A 16,710-nucleotide genomic window follows, 5' to 3' on the forward strand; every position below is an offset into this window, starting at 1 on the left:
TTGAGAAGTAGTAGAATTGTTGCATGCATGAGATTGATGCATGAGAGATATATTTATGTAATATTTATATCGGTGAGGTTTTGGAGGATACCGTTTGGACTATGTTCCTCTCGGGAGATATTTATGGACATTGCGGTCCCAGAGTATGTAAGGCGGCGTATTCCGACGTTACAAGGTTGGAAACTTCCCGCCGAGCTTGGAATCCTGGTTAGGGGGTGTGCACACTAATAGTTCGATACCTGATTCCAAAGAGTTTTAACCACAAGATTGGTTCCGTAGATGGTAGGAGATATTGGGTCGGAATTATGCCGTTCCCGATGGGGTAAGTCACACTTCTGTGAGACCCTAAGCCGTCTACGAGTATAAGAAAAAGAAAGAGAGTCAATAGAGACTCAAGAAATACAGTCAACAGAGACTCAAGTATGAGATTCAATATAGACTCGATAGAAAGAAAGAGAGTCAAGAGAGACTCGAGAAAGTAACAAAGAAACCTCCATAGAAAGTACTCTATTTTATATATGAGTGTATGATTATATTGTTGTACTAGATTGCATAAGAATATGAGTATATTGTTGCATGAGATTGCATAAGAATATAAGTATATTGTTGCACTAGATTGCATAAGAGTATGATTATATTGTTGCGCTAGATTGCATAAGAGTATGATTATGTTGTTGCACGAAATTGCATAAGAGCATGAGTATATTGTTGCACGAGATAGCATAAGAGCATGATTATATTGTTGCACTAGATTGCATAAGAGTATGATTATATTGTTGCGCTAGATTGCATAAGAGTATGATTATGTTGTTGCACGAGATTGCATAAGAGCATGAGTATATTGTTGCACGAGATTGCATAAGAGCATGATTATATTGTTGCACTAGATTGCATAAGAGTATGATTATGTTGTTTCACGAGATTGCATAAGAGCATGAGTATATTGTTGCACGAGATTGCATAAGAGCATGAGTATATTGTTGCACTAGATTGCATAAGAGTATGACTATATTGTTGCACTAGATTGCGTGAGAAGCATGATCATAATGTTATATATGATTGTATGCGAATAGAGTATCGTAAAAGATTGTTTAATGATAAAACGAACTGGAAATATTCTCTTGAGCACGATTATTTTGATGTAGTAGAAGTTCTACTTAATAAGTTATGTGATAAGAGCGTGTTCGCATGTGAACACCTGTTACATGATCTTTAAACATGATCCTATCTATAAGCATGAATTGCTTGATAAGCAATCTGAGAAGTCTACATATTGATGAATATACGTGATTAGTCTTATACATATATAAGCATGTCAATTGTTATTATAGGGTGCAAGCATCTAGAAAGAATACGATAATCTAAAGATGGTTTGAGATTAATTTATTGATATAATGATATCAAATGTTTTCCAAGTACATGCTAGAATGCTTTACAGGGTTGAGTGTGATTATACTTAGCTTCGTGCTAACGAGTATTTTCCTGTTTGTCTATGTGTTGCTTGCAAAACACCTTTCAGGTGGGCCCAGCAGTGAGAGAAGATTGAGTTATATTAGTCTCTTAGTTTGAGCTGTCTTAACACGAGTTCTATTTATGATGTCTTTATGGAATTAGACTTATGACCCTATACTTTACGATGATGTTTGTAGACTGTTTTGAGGTGACGTATTTCCCCCTTACTTTTCAGTATTTACTTTAGTACCCAGACTTAATCGTATGTTATAATTTTACCCCTTTTAGTATGTGCAATCACCAAGAGTGGTGGTTGTGGCGGTGACACCCTCACTACTTTTATTTAAAAATAGTGAGATAATTATGTTAAAGTCTGTTTAGAGAGATAATTAAGAGTTAGAAATGTGGGGTGTTACAACTTAACCCAACATAACTCATACGTAACAAACTACGTTAACCCACCCATGACGTTCCTACGGGATCATACACCTTCCTCCTAGACCAACGGGATACCAATTCAACTAGCATGCAATACACAAGACTCTTTTATCCTAAGAACGGTACCCGATACATCAAACTTGACTCACACACGACAAACGGGGTACAACGGGACACAACAGGACACGGGGAAAAACACCACGAACCACGCCAGGATTCTAGCGAGTAAGTGGAGGGTGGAGGACCACCCGCTGGCGGCGAGTACTATTCCAATGGGTGGCCGGCGGGCAGTCCACCGCCCGCCGGCTTCCCACTGGAATAGTAGAGGCGGGCAGCAGGTAGGTGGCGGGAGGTCAGTCCCCCACCTAACCCCCCCCCCCCCCCGCTGATACACAGGCAACTTTATGGTCCCGGGTCCCTCGTGGAACCCGAAACCATGTCCAAACACATTCAGTCTAAACTAGGGTCTGAATGGTAAGGATTCATCTATCATATTCCTTATAGGATAGAGGGTTTGGTTTTAAGGATAAGGGTCCACGTTTCATGGTGGGCCACCCTTAATTAATTAAAGGAGATTCTAACTCAACTAAATCCTTTCTACTTATTATTAATGTTAATCAATTAAATAAATAGCCCGGGTTTGAGGCCGTAACACGGGGTGTTACACCCTCCCCCCTTACAAGAGGCTTCATCCCCGAAGCCTGGGCATGGATTCACTCATTCACCCCTGGATGTCATGCATTCGGCCTCCTGATTTAGGAAATGTGGCTCAACGTGTCGTTTGCTGAGGGTAGAGTGGGGTTTGGTTAGGTCAGTGTGGAGTGGTGTTTTGGAGATTTTGGGTGTACCTTGGCTTCCCATTCCCGAACTTGAAGCTCCCCAAGTGCCCAACATGGCCTCGATTGTCGCGACTCTCCTATCCAACGAGCTTGTTGCGAGAATAAAAGACGAGAATCCGTCATCCATGATCTGGTTCTGTCTCGTGAGTTGTGCAAAGATGCGCTCATTGATTGTAACACCCCGTAATTTTTCAACTTTTAAGACTTATATAATAAAGGTAAAATCTCATTAAATCCCAAAAACATAATATAGTAGAGTACGGGGTGCTATGTCATACCTGAGCTAAAGAGCTCAGGTGCACAGGCTAACTAACTAATATCCTCAATAATGTAAATACATAAGCATGGCGCGCAGGCCGAAAGGGAAACTATCTACTCTACGCTCCAAATCTCTAGCGCGCTCCAGTGTCTACTCCTCTGTGCTTGAAAGCCAAATATATCTGTTCAGCAAGAGATGTTGGTAACCCACTCCAACGCGTTGAAATACATTATAGATAGATATATATAGATATATGAAAACCATTTTGAAGCAGGAAGATATATACTTAGGAGACACTAGTTTTAAAACCAAGAATAGACTCGACAGATAGGGATAAGCTTATTCAACAGTTATAATCAAGCATATAAAGATACTAGCATATATCCTATGGTCACAGATTCACTTCATCTCATTCATATCATCATCCCAATTCGTATCTCATCACACACAAGCACACTTTAGTGGCGCCACAGGACCAATCGCATGCCCATACATGAGGGTCAGCGCATATAGCTCTGACATGGCCCCGCAGCACCCTGCCTCGTATCGCAATACGAAGGGGTCGATTGCAACCGACCGATGAACCGCAGCTCATCGTAATGTTTGATCGCAACCAAACAGTGGACCGCAGCCCAAGAGTAGTCATCTGACCGCAGCCAGGAATATGAACCGCAGCTCATGTAAAACGTTTGATCGCAACCAAACGGTGGACCGCAGCCTAAAAGTGATCATCTGACCGCAGCCAGGAATATGAACCGCAACTCATGTAAAATGTTTGATCACAACCAAACGGTGGACTGCAGCCCAAGAGTGTAATTCTTTCCGCAGCCAGCTTCTAAACCGCAGCTCAGGAATAACCAATTTGATCGCAACCAAATTGGGGTATCATGCACACATAACACATTGCAAGCACATGCAACCCATATTAACACATTGGGAAAGGGGAGAAAACATATAATGAAACCTCTGCGTGGTCATCCACATACTAGGAATAATCCTAAAGGGTTCATACTTCTTTCACCTAGGCCAACGGGATACCAATTTAACTAGCATGCGATATATATAAGACTCATTTATCCTACGAATGGTACCCGAACATCAAACTAGACTTAGGCACGATAAACTGAGTCCTTTGGGACACCACGAGAGTCAGGGAAACATCAAACGGGGAAGCCGGAGTCCCGAGTTGGACAATTTCCAACGGGTAGTCGGTGGGTGGAGGACCACCCGCCGGCTGCCTGCCGGCGGCAAGCCTCCGAGCAGCGGGTGCCCGGCGGGCAGTCGCCTGCCAGCCGGCTGCCCGCTGCCGGCGACGCCCTTCTCGGGCAGCGGGTAGGTGGCGGGTCCCCCTACCCCCACCTACCCCCACTGACTCTTTATCAAAATAGACGTCCCGGGATCCGTTGTGGAACCCGAAACCATGCTTAGACACTTTTAAACACAATTGATGACACCACGTAGACAATTAACGGATCAAAGCAAGAATCATATAGCACATATCCTATCATGACTTCTAAACGTAATCAACACCCGAACATGCAAAATCCCACCCAATTATATCAAGAACAACACAATACGAAATTCCCAATTTTAACCTAGGGCTCTAATCATATTCAAATCAATAAAATCATAGTTCATCTTTTATTTGCCAAAACATCAAGATTCATCAAGAACATCACATAGTCATCAAGAACCTCTTATCATCATCAAGATCACACATAAAATCATCTCACAATCATCAAGAACATATAATCAATATCATAAACGATTCATCAAGACACATGTATAGAGAGGAGGCCAAAGAAGATCATTATAGCAAGGAAAATAGGTTTTGTTGAGACATGGGTTACCTCTTAGCATTAATTAATTTCCTTGGCTATGAAGGATCTTTCTTTAAGATTCCTCCTTTCTTGATTTCTCCTAAGGGGGTTCTTGGAACTTTCTTGTGTGGTGAGGGATTATTTGTGGTGATAATTCTTGGTGCCTCCTATGCCCCTATTTATATAATTGGCTACTTCTATTTCCTATGGGACAAAGGGTTGGATTTAGGGATATGGGTCCATGGGCTTATGGTGGGCCTTTCCTAGTTAATGAGATTTTAATCTTTCTTTTTGGGTAATTAATTAATTGGTTTATGGGCCGTAACGCGGGGTGTTACACTCTCCCCCCTTTAACGGGAAGCTTCGTCCCCGAAGCTTTGGTCCTTGCTGAGTAACTTCTTCCCTCATCATATGCTTTCGTCTTGGTTACCTGGTGTGAAGAGTTCGGGGTAGCGTTCTTTCATTGTGTCTTTGAGTTCCCATGTTGCTTCTTCGGTCCCATGGTTGGTCCAGAGGACTTTTACCATTTCTATGGCTCGTCGGCGGGTGGTTCTTGTCTTGGTGTCCAGGATTCTTACGGGTTTCTCTTCGTAAGCTAGTGCATCGTCAAGGTCTATGGTCTCGGGTTGTAGTACGTGGCTCGGGTCGTGTACATATTTCTTTAGTTGGGATACACTACAAGAAAAATGCACATAGACAGCACTAGAAAGACAACAGTTTTTAAGAAAAGTGTTGTCTTTTGTATAAAAGACAACAGTTTGGTCCAAAACCGTTGTCTTTGATGCAACACTTTTGTCAAAGACAACGGTTTTTACTTAGCCGTTGTTATAAGTGTGTTGTCTTTGTGCATTTTGTGAAAAGACAACACCACAACGACAACGGTTTTTTAAAACCGTTGTCTATGTGCATTTTTTTTTTTTAAAGACAACGGTTTTTTTAACCGTTGTCGTTGGCTTGTTGTCTTTAAGCGCACTAGAATACACAACACTAGAAAGACAACGGTTGTTTAAAACCGTTGTCTTTGTGCACTCTTTTTAAAAAAAAAAAAAGACAACGGTTTTATTTAACCGTTGTCGTTGGTGTGTTGTCTTTAAGCGCACTAGAATGCACAACACTACAAAGACAACGGTTGTTTAAAACCGTTGTCTTTGCGCATTATTATTTTATAAAAGACAACGGTTTTATTTAACCGTTGTCATTTATGTGTTGTCTTTAATAGCACTTGAATACACAACACTACAACGACAACGGTTTTATATAACCGTTGTCATTGCGCGTTCTTTATTTGTTTAAGACAATGGCTTTATTTAACCGTTGTCTTTGGTATGTTGTCTTTAAGCGTATTTGAATACACAACACTACAAAGACAACGGTTATAAAAAACCGTTGTCTTTGATTATTTTATAAAATAAAAACAAAGATGTTAACAACAAGAGTCGAACCTTTGACCTCAAACATAATGATTAAAGTTTAACCAACTAAACAACACAAACTCTTATGTGTCAAAGTGCAACAACTGATATATAACTGGGTTGCTTCTGTGTTGTCTGTGAAAACCAAGACAACGATTTTATAAAATAAGTTAAGGATGCCTCTAAGAAGAATAGAACCCAATACTTCTAACACAATCTAACATAACAAACTAAGCTAAACCCACTAAGTCACACCAACACTTATGTATTTAAGTGCAACATCTAAGATATAACGAGTTTGGTTCTGTGTTGTCTTTGAGAACCAAGACAATGATTGTATAAAACATAAGTTAAGGATGCCACTAGGAAAGATAGAACCCAAGATCTCTAACATAACAAACAAAGCTAAACCCACCAAGCCACACCAACTCTTATTTACTAATTTTGGTCCTTTATGAAAAAAAATTTGTTGAAATTTCATTAAATACAGGACATTTCGCTCTTCAATTATGATTTTTTCATAAAAAATATAACTGGTCAACGCACTTTGTATTAAAAATATCAAAATGTCATTCAATTTAATTTAATTTCAACGATTTTATTGATAGAGGACCAAATTTGATCATGTCAAAATAATACTAGGACCAAAATTGAATATTTTGATAAAAAAGGATTACAAATAGACTGTTACCTATAAATCTAAGATAAAAAATGAAATTCACTCTTCTTTAAAATTTGATTTTCAAGACTATCACACTTTGCAAAAATCTCCTTCCCTCTCCAAAAAAAAAAAAAAAAAATTCCCTCGCACACTCTGTAAAAAATAATCTCGTTCCCTCTCAAAAAATAAATTCCCTCTCAATTATTTTCATTAACACTTAAGGAAGACAAAACAAAAACAAAATTTCTTCGAGAATAAGAAAACAACGCGACAGTGCAGTCCCTCCGTCGAAGTCGTTCGCCGAAGTCCAACCTCTTGATCGAAGTCGTTCGCTGTCGCTCGAACCTCCGCCGCCGCCTCATCCCTCATCTGTCGCCGTCGCTATTGATATTGATACGAGAAATATTGTTACTCCAATCGTTATGCCATGGAACCGTGTTCACCATCCATGATGAACACGGTCCCAAATGGTAACGACACCGTTATCTTTTTTTTTTTTTTTTAAATTAACAACTCGACTTTTCTTCTTCATTTTCACATTTCGCGATTTCACTTCCTTTTCGCGCAAGCTTCTTCAAAACTCATAAATTATGAATGTGCAGGCATGGATTTATGAATGTGCAGGCATGGATTTATGAATGTGCAGTTCAGATATTATGAATCAGCAGTACGTGTAAAAATTATGAATCTACTGTATAGAAATTATGAATTTAGTGTATTTAAATTATGAATCTACGGTTTAGAATTATGAATCTACAGTAAAGATTTTATGAATCTACAGTATAGAAATTATGAATCTATAGTATAGAAATTATGAATCTATACTTATAGAAATTCAAAATCTGTAGTATAAAAATTATGAGCTATTTTGGACCTAGCACCCTGGGTAATAAAGCTATTATTTTCTTACTTCCCGTTCTGTACCAATATACGCGGTACACCCCGAGTAATAAAGTTACTATTTTCTTACCTCGCGTTCTGTACCTATATACCCGGTACTATTTTGGGTCTAGCGCCCCGGATAATAAAATTATAAAGTTAATATTTTCTTACCCCGTTCTATACTTATATACCCCGTTTAGGTGGACCCGGTCCCTATAAAACCATGAATATACTTATTTAATTTGAAAAAAAACGAAAGTTTATTATAAAATTAAAATAAAATTTCGTTATTTTCCTAATTATATTAGTACATAGTATATGATGCTAAAAAAAAAAATATTAGTACATAGTATATAGTATATGTTTCCTCCAAAAAATTAAAAAAAAAAAAAAAACTAAATAAATAAAAAAAACCTCACAGTACACTTAGCGAATTTTTTTTTTTATTTCCCTCTCAAACAAAAATTTTTGTTCCCTCCCAGTACACAGCTCACACTTAGTGAAAATTTAAAAAACTTCAGCATTTCTCCCTCCCTAGCCTCTGCGTAAACCTCTGCCTCACACGCCGACGAACCAACCAAGCAACATCGCATCTTCCCTCCTGGCCAGCCGACGTCGTTTCTCCCTCCCCGGCCAGCCACCGCCGTCGCTCCAATCTCCTCCGGCGTCACCTCTTCCCTCCTCTGCTGCTGTCGCCACTTCCCGGCCTCCTCTACCGCCGGCATGCCTCTTCCCGGCCTCCTCTCCCGCCGTTAAGCTCCTACAGGTTTGTCCTCAATTTTTTTTACCCAAATCCCTAATTTCTGAATTGTATCGTTGAATTTCCATATTTGAAAGCTATAAATGTTTTTAAACCCTAGGTTAGTTGTGGATTATAGGTTAGTTTATGAGAGAGGAGCTAGGCTGCTAGGTGAGTCTATACTGGAATGGAACCTACTGTGTATTTCGTATATTATGGTAAGTTGGTAAGTTCAAATTCCATCTGTTTTTGCATATAGGGAAATGTATTCAAGCTATTCTATCTGCTTTAGTTTTAGGGTTCATGCTTCTTAGGTCCTGGCATTTAGAGGCAAGGATTGAACTCATCTCGATATAGAATGGTTAATCTATATGGATCATTTGAAATTATTGAGAATAAAGCAGGTTTCTACAACACATTGTGGTTATGTTGAGGCTGTGCGAGGTAGCTGGTTACAAGCAGGTATGTTAAGTTGTTGTCTGATTAATTTTACTAAATTACATTTCTTAGACAGTTGCACCATCAAATAACATGAATGTTGAGAAGTGCATCTATATCTACGATGATATGAGTGGAACTAATTTATTATGATCTTATTCACCATAACATAATGTGTGTTAACTTCATTTAGGCAATTGATACAAGAGATGCATTGGCGAAATTTGTATATGCAAGCTTGTTTGACTGGGTTGTAGATAAGATAAATACATCGCTTGCAATGGGAAAGCAACATACTAGTAGATCCATAAATATTCTAGACATTTATGGTTTTGCATTGCTAGTTCTTTTTCATCTTTTGACGCCTCTATTAATGTCTGTAAACAGAACAAAAGCTGTTAGGTGAAGCTGGACATATGCAATAAACATTAACTTTTACACGCTAAGTTGTAGTGTGATTGTTGGATTCACCTAGAAGTATGACCTAGGAATTTATTCCAATTTTAAGTCTGGGTTTATTATTATTTTTTGATATGATATTAGTATAGTTTTCTTCATTCACAAACTGGAGCTTTTATAGAATAAGTTTACTGGATCTTTTTTAAAATGAACACATTATAATGGTATCATTACTTGTTGGTTTGATTACAGGAATATGAGTTGGATAGAATTGACTGGAGAAAAGTTGAATTTCAAGACAACCAAGCATGTTTAGATCTCATTGAGCAGGTATTTCCTCCCATTTGGTTATTTATTCTATTCATATACATTCCGAAGTCACTTTTTGGATAGATGATATGGAGTATTACAATCCTTATACACTTGTACACTTGTACACTTGCTTTGGTTTATCTTAGCTTGTTCAACCTCTCTTTCTTCCCTGTTGATATTTTTTTATTTTGTATACTGATATGTTCAAGCTTGGGCTCTGCTGAATAGAGTTCCTTATGAAATGCATCATTATTATGATTACAGTTACAATTTTTGTTGAATGTTTAATGAATATATTCGCATTAAGAAATAATGAGTTGGAAAGTTCAGTAGGCTGGCTTGGCTCACTAGGAAAAGCTTACTGTGCCTCGCTTAATTTACTTTTGTGCCGGGAGGTTAGGAAGCTCATGTAGTCATATGATTCTTCTGCAATTATTTTTAAAGTTACATGGTTCTAAAATGCTTACAGTATTTATCCTTCAAACTCAATCTTTTACTATGGAGTTTCTTACCATGTGCTTTGCATGTCTAAACTTATGTATGTGAATCATGTTTTCAATTATATAAATGTTTTTTGGGTAAATAGAATCTTCTGTTGAAACTAATGAAAAAGATAATTATTTTTAAAAAAAATTTAAATGTTTATTATGTGTTTTAGATAGAATTAGATTGTATATATTATGATAGATTAATGTTAGATTGCTGAAAATTTGATTCATACTCTATTTTTTAAAGCTGCACAAAAATTTGATCTCCTTTTCTTTGGTTCAATCCTCTGCACGTACTTCTCTAAATTGTAATTCTTCTCTGGTGTTCAGCTCCATCACTGAAATTGATTGATTTTCATGGGCCGGGGTAGATAAAGGAAATCTTGATGATTCATTGGTGAGTGGTTGCATTCATGGTTGCAGTAGCCAGTAGGTACGTGCTAGGCACTAGTCGGGCGATAGAGTAGCCCCTAGCGCCTAGACGTTTTAGGCGGCGCGTCTATGCGGCTAACTAAAGAAAAGAAAACAGTGCTATATATATATATGTATATATATATATATATATATATATATATATATATATATATATATATATATATATATATATATATATATATATATATATATATATGGATTAGGAGTTAGGCGGATGCTTAGGTGTTAGATGGGGTCAAAAATTAAAGAATATCTTGATTCTTGAGACTTCTACATCACCTTTGGCTAGATATTCATGCATCAAAACTAACTTAACAATTTTGTTCGATGGGATGGAAAATTAAAGAACGTACATTAATATATATGTGGTTAGCAATTATTTTCTTGATGCCTTAACTTTTTTGGTGATTAATAATGATAATGCATCTCTTATCTTTCCTTTTTGGAAGACTGGAAAACATACTGTATTGATATATACAAATTAAAGTGTGCTTAATCTTTGTGGTTTGGTGTTAAGTGCCAAAATCCTGCCGGCTTATAAATACTCAATTACAAAGATTTGATCTTTTTCATGGAAATATGGCAGAATATAGAAACAAGTCAACCAACTTTGGTATAGAGCATATTTGACTTGATAGTATTTGCATACAGTTAAAGAGCTAATTAGGATTCTCATCAATCCAGATTGTCAAGTTCTTGGTTGCAGTGGCATTATATAGAGGATGTGTTTTGTTTTGTTTGGGCCTTGAGGAAGAGAAAACTAGAAAGTAGGCAAAACATGACTGGTAGATTGATAAATGCCATCCATCCCACATGGTAGTTGCCAATTGGGAGCATTTGTATTCATATTAGGAAAGTATTGTCAATGCATTGATTTTACTCTACTTGAATAGACTCTAGTATGCCATTTTAGCGTTTCCTGTCTAGCAAGTTGCCATTTTAGTGTTTCTTGTCTAGCTTTTCTGTAGTATAACCTTCCAGATTGGAGAGCTTTCTGAATTACTCCTAACTTATTTTGCATTTCATTGCAAATTATTTATATCTATACTAATTTATTTTCTTATTGTTTACATGTAGTTTCAACAAGTTGATTATGACAAAGCGGTTATTGATCTGGTGCGTTCTGAATGGGCCGATATTCTATCAAGTCATATAGAGTAGGTATGATTTGGTCATTAGAACGTTGTGATCATTTGGACTTGAATTGGTTCGTGGAATTGTTTTTTGTGTAGTAGTATTATGACTTGGATGATAATTAGAATTGGTCATGGAAGTCTTTTGACTTGTTATTTTGAACCTTATTAGCTTGTGCACAATTATGTAACTACACTTTGCAACATATGGTGAATGGATAAATTGTTTTTTTATATGATTATAATTTAAGCAGGTGAAAAACGGTTAAAAACCGTTGTCTATTTTACAATAGACAACAGTTAGAAACCGTTGACTTTTCTACAAAAGACAACAGTTTATGGGTGTTTCAACAACACCCAATAGACAACGTTTTATAACTGTTGTCTTTTAAAGAAAAGACAACAGTTAAAAACCGTTGTCTATGTACGTGACTTTTAACAACACTGGTTTCAACAACGCTTAATAGACAACGGTTAAAAAACCGTTGTCGTTGGTAGAAAAGACAACGGCTAAAAACCGTTGTCTATTGCGTGACTTTTAACAACACCGGTTTCAACAACACTTAATAGACAACGGTTAAAAAACCGTTGTCGTTGGTAGAAAAGACAACGGTTAATAACCGTTGTCTATTGCGTGACTTTTAACAACACCGGTTTCAACAACACTTAATAGACAACGGTTAAAAAACCGTTGTCGTTGGTAGAAAAGACAACGGTTAATAACCGTTGTCTATTGCGTGACTTTTAACAACACCGGTTTCAACAACACTAAATAGACAACGGTTAAAAAATCGTTGTCGTTGGTAGAAAAGACAACGGTTAATAACCGTTGTCTATTGCGTGACTTTTAACAACACCGGTTTCAACAACACTAAATAGACAACGGTTAAAAAACCGTTGTCATTGGTAGAAAAGACAACGGTTATTAACCGTTGTCTATGCGCAGGACCTACAACAACACCGGCTTCAACAACACTTAATAGACAACGGTTAAAAAACCGTTGTCGTTGGTAGAAAAGACAACGGTTAATAACCGTTGTCTATGCGCATGACCTACAACAACACCGGCTTCAACAACACTTAATAGACAACAGTTAAAAAACCGTTGTCGTTGGTAGAAAAGACAACGGTTAAAAAACCGTTGTCTATGCGCATGACCTACAACAACACCGGCTTCAACAACAGAAAGTATACCCCTACGACAACGGTTAATAACCGTTGTCTATGTGCATTTTTCTTGTAGTGATATGTGGAATACATTGTGTACCCGTTCCAGTTCAATGGGTAGGGCGAGGCGGTAGGCCAGGTTCCCAACTCTCTCTATGATTTCATAGGGGCCGATAAACCGGGGGCTGAGTTTTCCTTTTCTTCCGAACCTCATTACCCCTCGTGTGGGCGAGATTCTTAACCAGACTTTGTCCCCAGGGGTGAACTCGGCTTTTTTCCTTCCTTGGTCGGCGTAGGATTTTTGGCGGTCTTGGGCGGCCTTCATTCTTTCTTGTATGTGCTTGACTTTTGCTATGGTATCTTGTAAGTATTGGGGTCCTAGCGTTACTAGGCCGACCATGTCTTCCCAACATAAGGGGGTTCTACATTTTTTACCATACAGAGCTTCGTAGGGGGTCATGCGGATACTTGCGTGGTAGTTGTTGTTATAAGAGAATTCGATGAGGTCTAGATGTTCCTCCCATGTCCCTTGGAAGTCCAACATGCAGGCTCTTAGCATGTCTTTGAGGGTCTGAATGGTCCTCTCGGTTTGGCCGTCAGTGGTGGGGTGGAAGGCAGTGCTTAGGTTCAGTTGTGTCCCCAAGGCTGTTTGTAGAGACTTCCAGAATTGTGAGAGGAACCTGGGATCCCTATTGGACACAATGTTTCGGGGGATCCCGTGGTATTTTACTACTCGGTTTAGGTAGGCCCGGGCTAGTTGCGTCATTGTCCATGTTTCTTTCATAGCAATGAACCGTGCCGTTTTGGTTTGCCGGTCCACTATTACCCAGATCTTATCCTTGCCGGTTGGTGTTGTGGGTAACCCTCCGACAAAATCCATGGATATGGAGTCCCACTTCCCTTGTGGTATTTCAAGGGGCTGTACGAGTCCTTTGGGCTTGCACCGTTTGGCTTTTACCCTTTGGCAGTTCAGGCATTTGCCCACGAAGTCTGCGACTTCCTTTTTCATGTTGGGCCACCAAAACATCTTTTTCACATCTTGGTACAGTTTGTCGCCTCCGGGGTGTTCTGAGTATGGGGAGTTGTGTCCTTCTCTCAGGATTCGTTGCTTCAGGTGGGGGTGTGTTGTGGGCACGCACCACCTCCCTTGATAGCGGAGGCTGCCATCTTTGCATATTTCGAAGGGTTCGTCCTTTCCCTGAGTTAGGTCGAGCCGAATTTTACTTAGTTCCGGGTCTTGATGCTGTTCGGCCTTGATTTCGTCGAATAGTGTGGGTATGACTCTAGCATTGAATAGGCGGATCTCGGAGTTGGTTTGACCTTGCTCTACCACCTCCAAGTTCAACTTCTGGAAGTCCTTGTATAGCTGGTCTGGTAAGATCCAGGTGGCGTTGAGGGTGTGGTTAGTCTTTCGGCTTAGGGCGTCTGCCACAATGTTAGCCTTGCCTTCGTGGTACTGGATATCTAGGTTGTAATCCTTTATGAGTTCCAGCCACCTTCGTTGTCGCATTTTTAGATCTTTTTGGGTGAAGATGTACTTTAGGCTTTTGTGATCCGTATAAATCTTGCATTGTACTCCGTATAGGTAATGTCTCCAAATTTTCAGGGTGAACACAATGCCAGCTAGCTCGACGTCGTGTGTGGGATAATTTTCTTCGTGGGTTTTGAGTTGTCTAGATGTGTATGCTATTACCCTCCCCTTTTGCATCAGTACGTATCCCAGCCCCTTTTTGGAGGCGTCGCTGAAGACTTCGAATCCTTCCACCCCGGAGGGGAGAGTTAGGACGGGTGCCGTGGTTAGTTTCTCTTTTAATTCATGAAAGGCTGTGGTGCAGTTGTTGTCCCAACGAAAGGGGGTTTCCTTTTTCATGATCTTGGTGAGAGGCTGAGCTATTTTGGTAAAATCGGGTACAAACCTCCTATAATAGCCAGCTAATCCCAGGAAGCTTCTGACCTCTGAAAGTGATTTTGGTGTGGGCCATTCCTTGACGGCGTGAATCTTGGTGGGGTCCACCTTGATTCCTTCTTTGGTTATCACGTGACCCAGGAAGGCTACGTTGTCCTTCCAGAATTCACACTTGGAGAACTTGGCGTATAGTTGGTGTTCTCTCAGGGTTTGTAGGGTTGTGCGGAGGTGCTTTTCATGTTCTTCCTCGTTTCGGGAGTAGACCAGGATGTCGTCGATGAATACAATGACGAAGTCATCTAGGTGGGGCCGGAATTCTCGATTCATGAGGTCCATGAATATAGCGGGTGCATTGGTGAATCCGAAGGGCATCACCGTGAATTCGTAATGGCCGTAGCATGTTCGAAAGGCTGTTTTCTGGATATCTGGGTTGGCTACTTTTATCTGATGGTATCCGGATCTTAAATCAATTTTCGAGAACACCCCTGCTCCTTTAAGTTGGTCGAATAAGTCATCGATTCGGGGAAGAGGGTATTTATTCTTTATTGTGACTTGGTTTAGTTCCATGTAGTCGATGCACAGACGCATGCTCCCATCTTTCTTTTTAACGAATAATACTGGTGCTCCCCATGGTGAGGTGCTGGGGCGGATGTATCCTTTATCTAGCAGTTCCTGAAGTTGTGTTTTCAGTTCCTTCATTTCCTTTGGTACCAGCCTGTAGGGTGGTTTAGAGATCGGGGCAGCGCCTGGTATTAGGTCTATTGTGAACTCGACTTCTCTGGTTGGGGGTGCTCCGGGGATTTCGTCTGGGAAGACGTCGGTGAATTCGTTTACCACTGGGATGGTTTGGGGTTCGGCTATCTCAGTGTTGAGGTCCTTGACCGAGCATAGGAAGGCTTCGTTTCCTTGGGTTAGATATTTCTTCATTTTTATCATGTTTACTAATTTGATTTCCAGATCCTTGTGGGTTCCGTGGTAGGATACCCTTTTCCCGTTTGGTCCCCGTAAGACCACTTTTTGTTCACCGCATAAGATTTGTGCCTGGAATTTCCTTAGCCAGTCCATGCCCAGGGTCACTTGTACTCCATCTAGTCTGAATTATATTAGGTTGCTAGGGAATTCCACTCCTTTGATGGTGATCATTATGTTTTTGTACATGCGGTCACATCTTATGATTTCACCGGAGGCTACCTTGACCTGGAGTTGTACTTTGGTGCTGGTGTTAAGACCGAGTTGAGTGGCGAATTCGGTAGCTATAAATGAGTTGGTAGCCCCTGAATCAAATAGTACGGTGGCGGGGGTGGTGTGTACGAGGAATGTTCCGGAGACTATGTTGTTATCTCCGATTTTGGCTTTGCTTATGGTAAGGATCCTTCCTTGAGTGGCCGGTGTCACGGCTTGGTGGGGTAAGGTGGCCCTGGCGGTTTTAAGCTCCCGAATGGGGTTTGTGTGGTTCCCTTCAATCTTTCTTTTGTGTCCCAGGTGCGTTTCCTGTGGTTCGTCTGGGATTTGTTGTAGTTGGAATGCCTTGGCATAGGCTTCTTCGAGGGTTCTCGGTTCTCGTATAGTTACGGCCTCCTGGTTTTCGGGATTGAGGCCCTTTATGAATTTATTGATTTTGATTGTCTCTGTAGGTACTAGTTCGGGAGTGAGGCGAGCTAGCTTAAGGAACTGCTGGTAGTATTCTGTGATTGGGGTTGCTCCCTGTTTTAGGTGGAGGAATTCCTCGTATATGGTTTCTTTCAGGTGACTGGGGTAGAATTGTTCTCGTAGTCGCGTTTTTAGGGTTTCCCAGTTGAACCCGGGGCTTTGTTCGTAAATGGGTTTCTCGTGGACCCACCAGGTGTCGGCCCCGTGCTTGAAGTAGAAGGAGGCCGCCTCTACTTGGTGGTTTTCTGGGCATCCCGTTGCCCTGAATATTTTGTCGAAG

At 39.9% G+C, this 16,710-nt stretch overlaps 1 long non-coding RNA gene across 4 annotated transcripts; it reads left to right on the forward strand.

Moving 5' to 3' along the window:
* The first annotated feature begins 8,269 nt into the window (after positions 1–8,269).
* On the forward strand, positions 8,270–11,691 carry LOC109163924. 4 transcript variants are annotated; one of them, XR_002051351.1, is made up of 8 exons: positions 8,270–8,529; positions 8,642–8,720; positions 8,907–8,964; positions 9,134–9,239; positions 9,328–9,389; positions 9,592–9,669; positions 10,470–10,536; positions 11,652–11,691. It is a non-coding gene; the product is annotated as an uncharacterized LOC109163924 (long non-coding RNA). The 4 variants fall into 4 exon arrangements; XR_002051350.1 differs by having other exon boundaries at positions 8,270–8,720; XR_002051349.1 differs by lacking the exon at positions 8,642–8,720.
* Positions 11,692–16,710: the final 5,019 nt, after the last annotated feature.

The sequence above is a fragment of the Ipomoea nil genome, unplaced genomic scaffold (assembly GCF_001879475.1).
Source record: "Ipomoea nil cultivar Tokyo-kokei standard unplaced genomic scaffold, Asagao_1.1 scaffold3050, whole genome shotgun sequence".
NCBI classification, from domain to species: Eukaryota; Viridiplantae; Streptophyta; class Magnoliopsida; order Solanales; family Convolvulaceae; genus Ipomoea; species Ipomoea nil.